This window comes from Apus apus, chromosome 20 (assembly GCF_020740795.1).
Source record: "Apus apus isolate bApuApu2 chromosome 20, bApuApu2.pri.cur, whole genome shotgun sequence".
NCBI classification, from domain to species: Eukaryota; Metazoa; Chordata; class Aves; order Apodiformes; family Apodidae; genus Apus; species Apus apus.
In genome coordinates, this window is record NC_067301.1 from 2826347 (window position 1) to 2835292 (window position 8946).

The window sequence follows — 8946 nt, forward strand, 5'->3', positions numbered from 1 at the left end:
TGTGTGGAGAGGTTGGGCTCAGCACTGCCCCATGGCCTGGGCAGCCACACAGAGCTATGCAGATAAATTAGCAATGCAAAGGAGGCTGTTTGCTTAGCCTCTCCCTGCCTTTGGCTCCCAGCTGGAGGGACTGGGTTAATGTCAATATGAAGGGATTTGAGCTTGGACACCCGAATTCAAGTGGAATCTGAATCAAACAGCAGGTCCTCATGGTTCTTCCAGCCCCCCCCCCCCTTAGGAGACGTGGCTGTGACACAAACAGGTTGAGGGACAGGGAATTAGGCACCTAAAAAAAAGGCTGGTGCCTTGAAGAGGGGTGGAGGGTTTGATAGAAGTTCATGTTATTCATTGAGCATCATTCTTTAATGCTTAAATCCACTTTTGTTGGGAGAAACGGATCCATTCCTGTGTGTTCTTTTTCTGCCTTGAACTTTGGTCTCACAGGATCGGGTTGGGCTGGAGCTGCTGTGCCAGGAGGTTGAATTTGCTGCCTTGGGAGTTGGCTCCACCTTGCCCTGCCTAAAATAAACTGACAAAGGCATATGGGAAGTGCTGCTCCCAGGGTTTTGGTTTTTTTTTTAAACCTGGGAGTTGTTACATTTCTCTTCCCTGCCACCTGAGCCTCCTGGGCTACGTTTAGGGCTGATCTTCTGAAGATGCAAAGGACATCCACACCATTCTGGGACCAGTCCTTTCTATTGATCTTCCTCAATGGTGACATGAAGTGTTTCTTTAACACACTGGAGTTGTTGTTGCTTCATGATGACTCATAAAATATTCAGAAAGGTTCAAGCTGGGTCCTCCCCCCCCCCCCCATATTTTAATTTTCACCAATACTGGGAACACTAAATACTTTTTTCTTTGCTCATTTCTCTGTTAGAAATCCCTGGTTTCTTTGCAGTTGTTTTGAATTGTAGGAGAGGAAAGGAGGTTGTTTTTTTGTGCTGGGATGTTAAACTTTAATGTTGGGAAGTTCAAGCCAACTAAGAAGTCTGGATTCTTGGAGCCTACAACAAAGTCTCGTGGTTGTTTTCTTCTGCAACTGCCTGGGCAAGTTATTTTGCTAAGTGTGCCTGAGTTCTGATTTCAACATGTAGGTAATGGAGAGAGCACAGTGACTGCAAGGCTGGGAGCTGCAGGATTTGGGGGAGAAGGGGCTGTAGGTGTTGTGAGAGGAAGGGCAGAGCCTGGAGACATTATAGAATGATAGAATCACAGAACCATTCAGGTTGGAAAAGCTCCTTGGGATCACCCAGTCCAACCATCACCCCTCCTCTACCAAGTTCTCCCCTAACAAAGTTCTCCCCAGGTTCTCCCTGCATGCTCTAGAGCACCACGACAGCAAAGCCAGCCCTGAAACCCCTCCCTGTGCTCCTGAGCAGGGCAGGAAGCATCAATACTACTTCTCAGAGGTATTTGTGAGGCTGGGGTTGGTAAAAAGCTGCTCTCCCTGCCCTGAGGATGCCAAGGGGTGAGGGGTCCTGCTGCTGCTGCAGGGACCTGCACGGGGACCCCTCTGGGGTGTAAAGCAGAAGGCAGCAGAGTCCTCAGAACTCTCTTTGTGGTCACAGCACCAGCTGTGGCTGCTAAAAGCTCATTTAGCTTCAGGAGAACCTGTGATCACCTTAGAATGTTCAGCATCTTGAAGGAAATGCTTTGGGCTTTTGCTGCCACAAGTTAAGGTAAGAAAAAAAGTCCTTTCCACAGCTTTAAACTCAATATTTATCCCTCCTTTTCAAGCTTTTCAGCACCAAAACACTCTCTAAGCTTAACAGCAGGCAAGCAGATCAAAATGAAACTTTGCCCAGTTTCCTGTGGTCCCAACAGAATAATTTACCTACAAAGTTTTGACACAGAAAATACCAAACTGGAAACAGGGATTAGGAGGTTGTGCCTGTACCTTGAAACCAGAGAGAGCTCTGGGGGGAGGGTGTTCCTGAAGCCTTTTGGGTTGTTGCTGCAGATATTCCAAGCAGCCTGAAGGTTCCTTCTTGCTTTGCTCTTATTCTAAGTCCTCCAGCCCCAGCAGGAGCTGCAGTTTCACTGCAGTTTCCCCCTGTCTGAGCCCAGGCAACACACCCTGCTCAGACCCCAGGTCAGGAGGCCAAGTCACATTGAATATAAATATATATAAATATATATGCTGAGGAGTTATAAGGGAGAGTTTAATGCTTGTTTTCCTGGGAGGTTCAGCAGCTCCTGCCTTGTGCAAGGACCAGGTTTTTTTTCTGGATAAAGTGGGTGGGTTTTTTTTTTAGGTGGGAGCATCTTGAGGAACAGACACAATGGCAGGTCCTTCGTTTAGAAATCAGAGTTATTTCAAACTGTGACTTGCTGAGATGTTACTGAGGAGGTTTCAGCCTCTTGTGGCTGGGTGAGAAGCCTGAATTGAAGCACTGGGGAATCCTGCTGCCTTGGTTTAAACACCCAGGAAAAATCTATATGGCTTCCAAATAAAGTCAGCTCAGACCTGGGATGAGATTTAACTCTTTTATTAAATACAGAAATAAAATGCCTTAAATTAATGACTCTAAGACAGTGAAACAGCACATTAAATAGCAAGGAAGAGCTAAAAAATACAAGAGCAGCCAGTGTTTGTCCACACGTGTGGTTGGAGTCATAAAGCCAGTGACTGTGCAATATTCATCAGAGTAATTTCAGTGAACTACAGGTCACAGAATATGTGGGACTGAAATCCTGGCTTCAGATCTTTGCCTTCTCTGGGGATGTTTTATGAATACCTCCCCTTTACATTAACTGGACCTGGGGGGTTTATTACCAATTTACCCCAGAAGACGTAAAAAAAGACACTTGGTTCTTGTTTTCACTTCAAGGGAATTAGTAAAGGGAAGTGTTGCTGAAAGGCCAAATTTGTCTCATTTCAGGAAATACCAGAACTCCAAAAAAAACCTAAAACAAACCCCTTGAATGTCATATTGAGCATTTCATGAGGAGAGAAATAGAAAGTTGCTTCTGTGAGATCCAAAGGGTCAGTGTTGGGCAAAAGGGCATGAAGAGGAGGAGCAGGACTCCAGCAGCTGAGGAGCAGGGATGGCACAGGTGAAAGTGTAAAACAGAGTTAAATGTAGTAGATTAACATCTTGGTGAGACACTGAGCAACACCAGGAGAAGCAGCAAGACCCCATGAAACAACTGCAGTAGGAAGAGGAGCCATTTGTGCCCTGCAGGGTGAGACTTGCCAGCCTGAGTCACCCACCGGGCCCCAGATCAGCTCCAGCAGCTCAGCAGTCTGGGCCAAAGCCCTTTCCCAACCAGGGAAATTCCTGACCATTTAGTGGGATTGGATCTAGGGATCTTCATCCTCCTGCCCCGGGGGGCACTGGGTGCTGAGGTCAGGGCTCAGCTGTGGTGCTGCTCCCCGGCCCTGCTGCACAACCACCTTGGGGCTGGAGGGAGAAACCCAACCCCTGCCAACCCAACCCGTGGGCTTTGCTGCTCCCCAGGGCTGGGAGGACAAGGGCTGGAGGCCAGGTGTGGGGAAATCAGCACTGCCCACCTTTCTGATCACAGAATTCCACCAACTCCACCTCAAATCTGACGCCCCAAGGGCTTTACTCCAAGGCAGGAACAGGGCACGTGGATCCCCTGCTGAATTTTGCTCCGTTAACAGGTAATTTCCAAACAAGCAGCTGCTTCATCTGACAGCAACCCCGGATGCCTAAATGGCCCAGGTTTACTCAGAGAAACTCTCTTAATCTTAAAACCCCAACAAAGCAGCAAAAAAAAGCCTTAGCGTGTGGTGCATTGAGGGTGGGAGGGAAGGTTTTCAGAGTCAGCCACCAGCAGCTTCCTGTGCTGGGTGTTTTCAGCTGACCTTCCTCTGCAGCCTTCCCACCCCTGGCAGCAAGGACGGGCTTGATTTCATCGGGTGGTGCCTTTGATCAGATCAGATCAGGCTGTTCTGGCTGCAGCTGCGAAATAACGGCAGGGAAGTCTGTCCCAAAGTTCCTCTCTTAGGGAAGCAAGTTCAGCAAACACCTCCTGACCTACCTATGTAGGATGAGGGTGAAATGATGGAGCTTAAAGGTGATCTTGAAGGTCCCTTCCAGCTCTTGCCATTCCACGAGCCTGGACATGCAAGTTTACACTCCTCACCTTTCCTCATCTCTCCCACAGACCTTACAGGACGTGTCTGGGTGTTCAGAGCAGCCCCAGAAGCACTGGAACAAGCTCTCCCCACCAGCCCAGCCTGCAGGGAGGAGGCTCAGCCATCAGACTCCATGGATTCTTCTGGAAAAGGCAAGAGTTGTGTCCTTATCTCTGTCCAAGCGATGATTCTTGCTGCTGTGATTGACGGCATTACCAGACAGTATTAGACACCAATAGCCAGATCTAACTTTGCCTGGTAAGACACCAATCAGCAGGCTGAGGGAAACAACCACCAGGAAAGGACTTTCTCCAGGTTCCAGGATTAAAAAAAGCCAGGGCAGGGAAAGGCTGAGGGCCTTAGACAAAGCAATAACCAGTCAATATTTAACTTGAACCACTTGCTGGCCATGAAAACAACCGTTTCCAGTTGGCTGCTGTGGGAGTTTAAAAACAAAAGCAACTGAACTTACCACCAGCTCTGGCCACTGCAGCCATCCTGCTGTGGGACTGCTCTCCATGCCCGTGGCTGCTCAGCCCCAGCAGCAGAGCAGGACCCTGGGATGTGGTTCAGCTGCTCTCAAAAGGCTCCGTCCTCAAGAGTAAAAGTCTTTCTGAGCTCAGCCTGTTGCAGCCCAGGCCCCAGACACCTTGAACCAACCCCCTAGGAACCAGCACTGCCCGTGGAATTGCTCTCCTGGTAAACTTGACTTGAGGTGAAGGTGAAGACCAGCAGGAGAAGGGGAGGGAGGGAAAGATTCTGAGGCCAATGGGGATTTCCCTGGGTGGCTCCTGTGACTCAGTGGCTCTGAGACACTCCTGAGCTCCCCTCATCCTGGGGGAGGGCAGGGGGGGATTTCCCTGGGCTCCAGCTCAGGGTTGGGAAGGTGACATTCCTGCCATGGAAGCCCCATTAGAGTGATCTGCCTTTTTTCTTTATTTACTCAACCCCAGCAGGGGCAGGACCCTCACTCAGAGGGGGAGGGGAGGCAGGGGTGCCCTCCAATTCATCTTCTTTAAATGCTTGTTAAAAGCCAATTTGCAGAGTCACTCAGATTTCACCCCATTTCCTCCATCCCCTGTGACCCAGTTACTGATTAACACAGAGGCCAATCCCCACCCAACTCCCTTCCCTCTCCTGTTTTTCTGAGAATTACAACCTGCAAGGGCAAACACTCAACTGAGCTCGTTCCAGTGAGTCACTGGGAGCTGGAGCAGGCCCAGTCAGCTCCTTCCCAGCTCTTCAGCTGTGGTGGAAACAAGTTTAAATTCTATACACCAGTTGGTTCATTTTTTCCCCTCCTGTTCCTGTCTTCCCTAGCAGTTTTGGTGGGATCATACACCCAGTTTACTGCCAAGTATTGACAAAAGCATTTGGAGCTTTCCAGTGACAAAGGGAGGATGCAGGATTTGGTGGTGGGTGGTCCAGGGAGGGAGGGGATTAACACTGAGCTGAGGAAAACGTCTTGGTGCTGTGATTCAAACACAAATCACTCCCTGGAAAGCATTTAAAGAGTGTGTGGTCGGAGGGCAGGTGCAACTTTGCCTTATACTTCTCCCAGAAAGGAGCTGAGAACCAACAGGCACAGCCCTGCAGCCCCAGTGCAAGGACTGTCCCCATCCCACCTCCAGCAACAGCCCCAAGGTGGTATTTTCTTGCAGGAGGAATGTTCCTTGGCTCAGGAAGAAGCTCAGCTTGCACAGGGAGCTGGGAGTGAGCTCTGACAGGAGCTCTTACCCTCTGCAGCCAGACCAGGTTGTCTGCAAAAATCCCTGGCTTGGGTTAATCCTTCAAGGACTAGGAAGGAGCTGCAGGGGAAGCAAACCTGACCATGTAGGGGCAGTTCAGGCCCTAAATGTGCCCTCCACTAGAGGAGGGCAAGACTGGCACCTGATTTAGTCCCCAGATGTGGCCTGGAAATGCTGCTTTGTTTTGGATGCATGATTCTGCTTGCAGAACCAGATCTGCAGAACCAGAGCTGCAACTTGTGCTTCTTCACTCAAGTGGACAGGGCTGGACTGGCTGGCTCAAATAGGACATGACAGGTCACTAAGATACTCTCACAGTAAGACCAGGTCTCCTCAAGCCCTTGGCTCCTCTGTCACCCCAGGTGTGTAAATCTGCCCTGTCACTGGAGAGAAGCTCTTTCCTTAAGGAGCCCCAGCTCAGAACCTCATCCATCCTCACCCTTAGGAGCTGCTGCTCAGCTCCTGGGAGGCAGCAGCTCCCCAGGTCCCTCTGCTTGGTTCCATAGAGCAGGGCAAGTTGTTCCTTGCCTGGGTTAAATGCCTTTGTTTCTTAATTAGGTGCTTAACCCCCCCTGCTCACCAGCCCTGCAGGCTGGAAGTTCACAGGCTGTTCAACCATGGAGGTGGGATTGAGCTGTAATTGGGGAGAATGACCTTTCCAACCAACATCCTGCCCTGGCCACCTCTCACAGCCAAGCAGGACAGCAGATCCCTCAGCCTCCTGCCCACAGGCTGTGCCATTTCCACCCTCCACAGCTCCCACCACAGCTTGGAGAGGGGAGAGCAGAGCTGTGCCCCTCAGGAGCGATGCAGCTTGTGTGTCAGAGCTGACGTGTCCTGTCTCACCTCCTTCACAGCAGCATCAAGGCTCAGGAGCACCTAACAGAGCTCTTTGTTGGAAGCATTTCTTGTCATAGCCATTGACTATATCTAAAAATACTCATTGCCATGGCAGCCATTGTCCTTACCCTCTTGTCCAAATGCTCCACTTTGGCCTAAATTGTGGTACCAAGTCTTTTCTGTGAGAGCTCCTCCTGGTGCATGTAGTTGTTTGGTTCACCCTTTAAACATCGTTACCAGACAGTGTTAGAGTAGATCCAAAAAATCCAGCACTGTCTAGTAAGATGCCCACAGAGGACCAGAGTCTGTCCAGCAGTTGGAGAAATGAAGCAGCTATTAATGAGTCCACCTTCTTCAGGATATCAAGTGTCCCACAGAAACCACCAGGAATGGCTTGAGAAAGGCTGCCTTACATCCCTGGCTGTGGAAATAATTTGCCAACCACGTGCTGGGCAGAAGGAAGACATTTGGTAATAAAGGGCAGGGGGATTTCAGGAGACAAAGGCAGTAGGAAGAGTGGATTTAATAAAGATCTAAAAGAGAAGCATAAGGTTAATGGCAAGGTGATGTCAAAGCAAGAAGGTTTCTCCTGGTTTCTTTCTTGGTGTCCTCACTCCCCCTCCTCCCTTTTGATTCCCCCAAAATACTGGTTCCAATCTTTCCCATCAATTAAAAAGACAGACTGAGAGCTGGTGTTATGAAGGGAACAGCACCAAGAAGGGCACAAAAAAGTGACAGAGATGGCCTAGCATGTAACACAGGTGCTTTTACAACAAATCCTTTATTGGTTTGGCTTTCAGGTAAGGGATGCAGACAAATTTGAGCCTGAAATGAAAGTGACAGGAGACTGAGTTGGGCAGTAGTGTGATTAAGCAGAGTGAAGACTAATGAGAAAGATGGCAAGGCATCTGTCTGCTTTGTTTTCTTTGCTCTCAGGAGAAGGGGAAGTTTGCTGGAGCAAAGAAAACAGAGAAGGTGAAAACCTCACACATGCTTCTGAACCTGGAGCAGGAGCTCTGGGCCACTGGGGCTGGCACTGAAAGGACTTGGCTTCTGCCTTCTACCCACAGCACAACCCAGCAAGGTTTGGTTCATCTTCCTTTCCTCACCCCTTATTTCAGCCTGTATCAATGAAATATAAAAACACCAGCCTCTCACCACGGGAGAGCTCTGAGCTGAGCTGCCCTTGGCAGGAAACATCCCTCATGGCCACGAGACACAGTCTCTGTGGCTCCAGCCCAGCAGCTCAGATGAGCAGATCCTTTCTACCCAGCTAAATACTGCACTGACTGCACTGAACCTCTCAGCTGCCACTTCCGAGCAGGGTGAAAAGGCAACAGTGCAAGGAATGAGGACCCCCAGCACTCCAGGCACCAGGGAGAGATCTGGGTGGGATGAGGGGGCTGGATGCTGCTCTGTTGGGTTTTGGTGGCTCAGCACCTGGCAGGGAGCCTGAAACACCTGCCCTGTGTCAGGCAAAAACACCCCCCAGCAACACTGCCCTTTCTCACTGGTAGTCTTTATCAGTCGTTCTTTACAGGACCACAACTGGGAAGTACACCTCCCTGTACTGGTTTACTTCTCAAGTCAAGAACAAAAAGCCTCCAGGAACCATTTCAGACCATGTTCTCACCTGCACCAAGTCCCTTTGGACCGAGCTAGTTCTTCCAAGATGACCTTAACTAGCAGAATTGAATTAGAGAAAGAAACCTCCTTGAATAAGAATCAAGCCCAGCATATTTTAAAATATATAAGAATGTGATAAAGTCATGATTATTAAAAAAATAATTACTAATTTTATCATTTATTCAAGTCATGAAAGCCATCAAGGGGAATAGGAGTTAAGTCTTGTTCCTTCTCTCCCCCACCCCTGCAAGTGACAAATGGATGTCAAAATATATCTGTATAAGAATAAAATGTATAAATCCATACATGAAGGTTCAAAGTTGTAATAGAAGTGGCTTTGCTCTTTGAACATTCTACTGGAGAAGTCCAGAGGGAATGGCTGTGGAAAGGAAAGGGTAAGTGACAACAGCACAGCTGAGAAGGTGAACTCCACTGCTGGTTCTGGCAGTTGGGCTCTTAAATTGCATTTAGATGAAAAGAAGATTTGGATCTCGAGAGGAGGTTATGAACAAGAAGGCTCAACATGTGACATGTCACTGAAATGTTTACTCTCTACGAGCTACCAGTGGTTACAAGGAAATAAAAGGCACAGTCTGGAGCAGAGCACCTACGTTCTTCTTCCTG

At 49.0% G+C, this 8946-nt stretch overlaps 1 long non-coding RNA gene across 4 annotated transcripts; it reads left to right on the forward strand.

Moving 5' to 3' along the window:
• Positions 1-4297: 4297 nt before the first annotated feature.
• LOC127392810 (uncharacterized) lies at positions 4298-8627 on the forward strand. Of its 4 annotated transcripts, none has more exons than XR_007891337.1 (3): positions 4298-4366; positions 7633-7780; positions 8224-8627. It is a non-coding gene; the product is annotated as an uncharacterized LOC127392810 (long non-coding RNA). The 4 variants fall into 4 exon arrangements; XR_007891335.1 differs by lacking the exon at positions 4298-4366 and adding an exon at positions 4399-4829; XR_007891336.1 differs by lacking the exon at positions 4298-4366 and adding an exon at positions 4399-4823.
• The last annotated feature ends 319 nt before the right edge of the window (positions 8628-8946 follow it).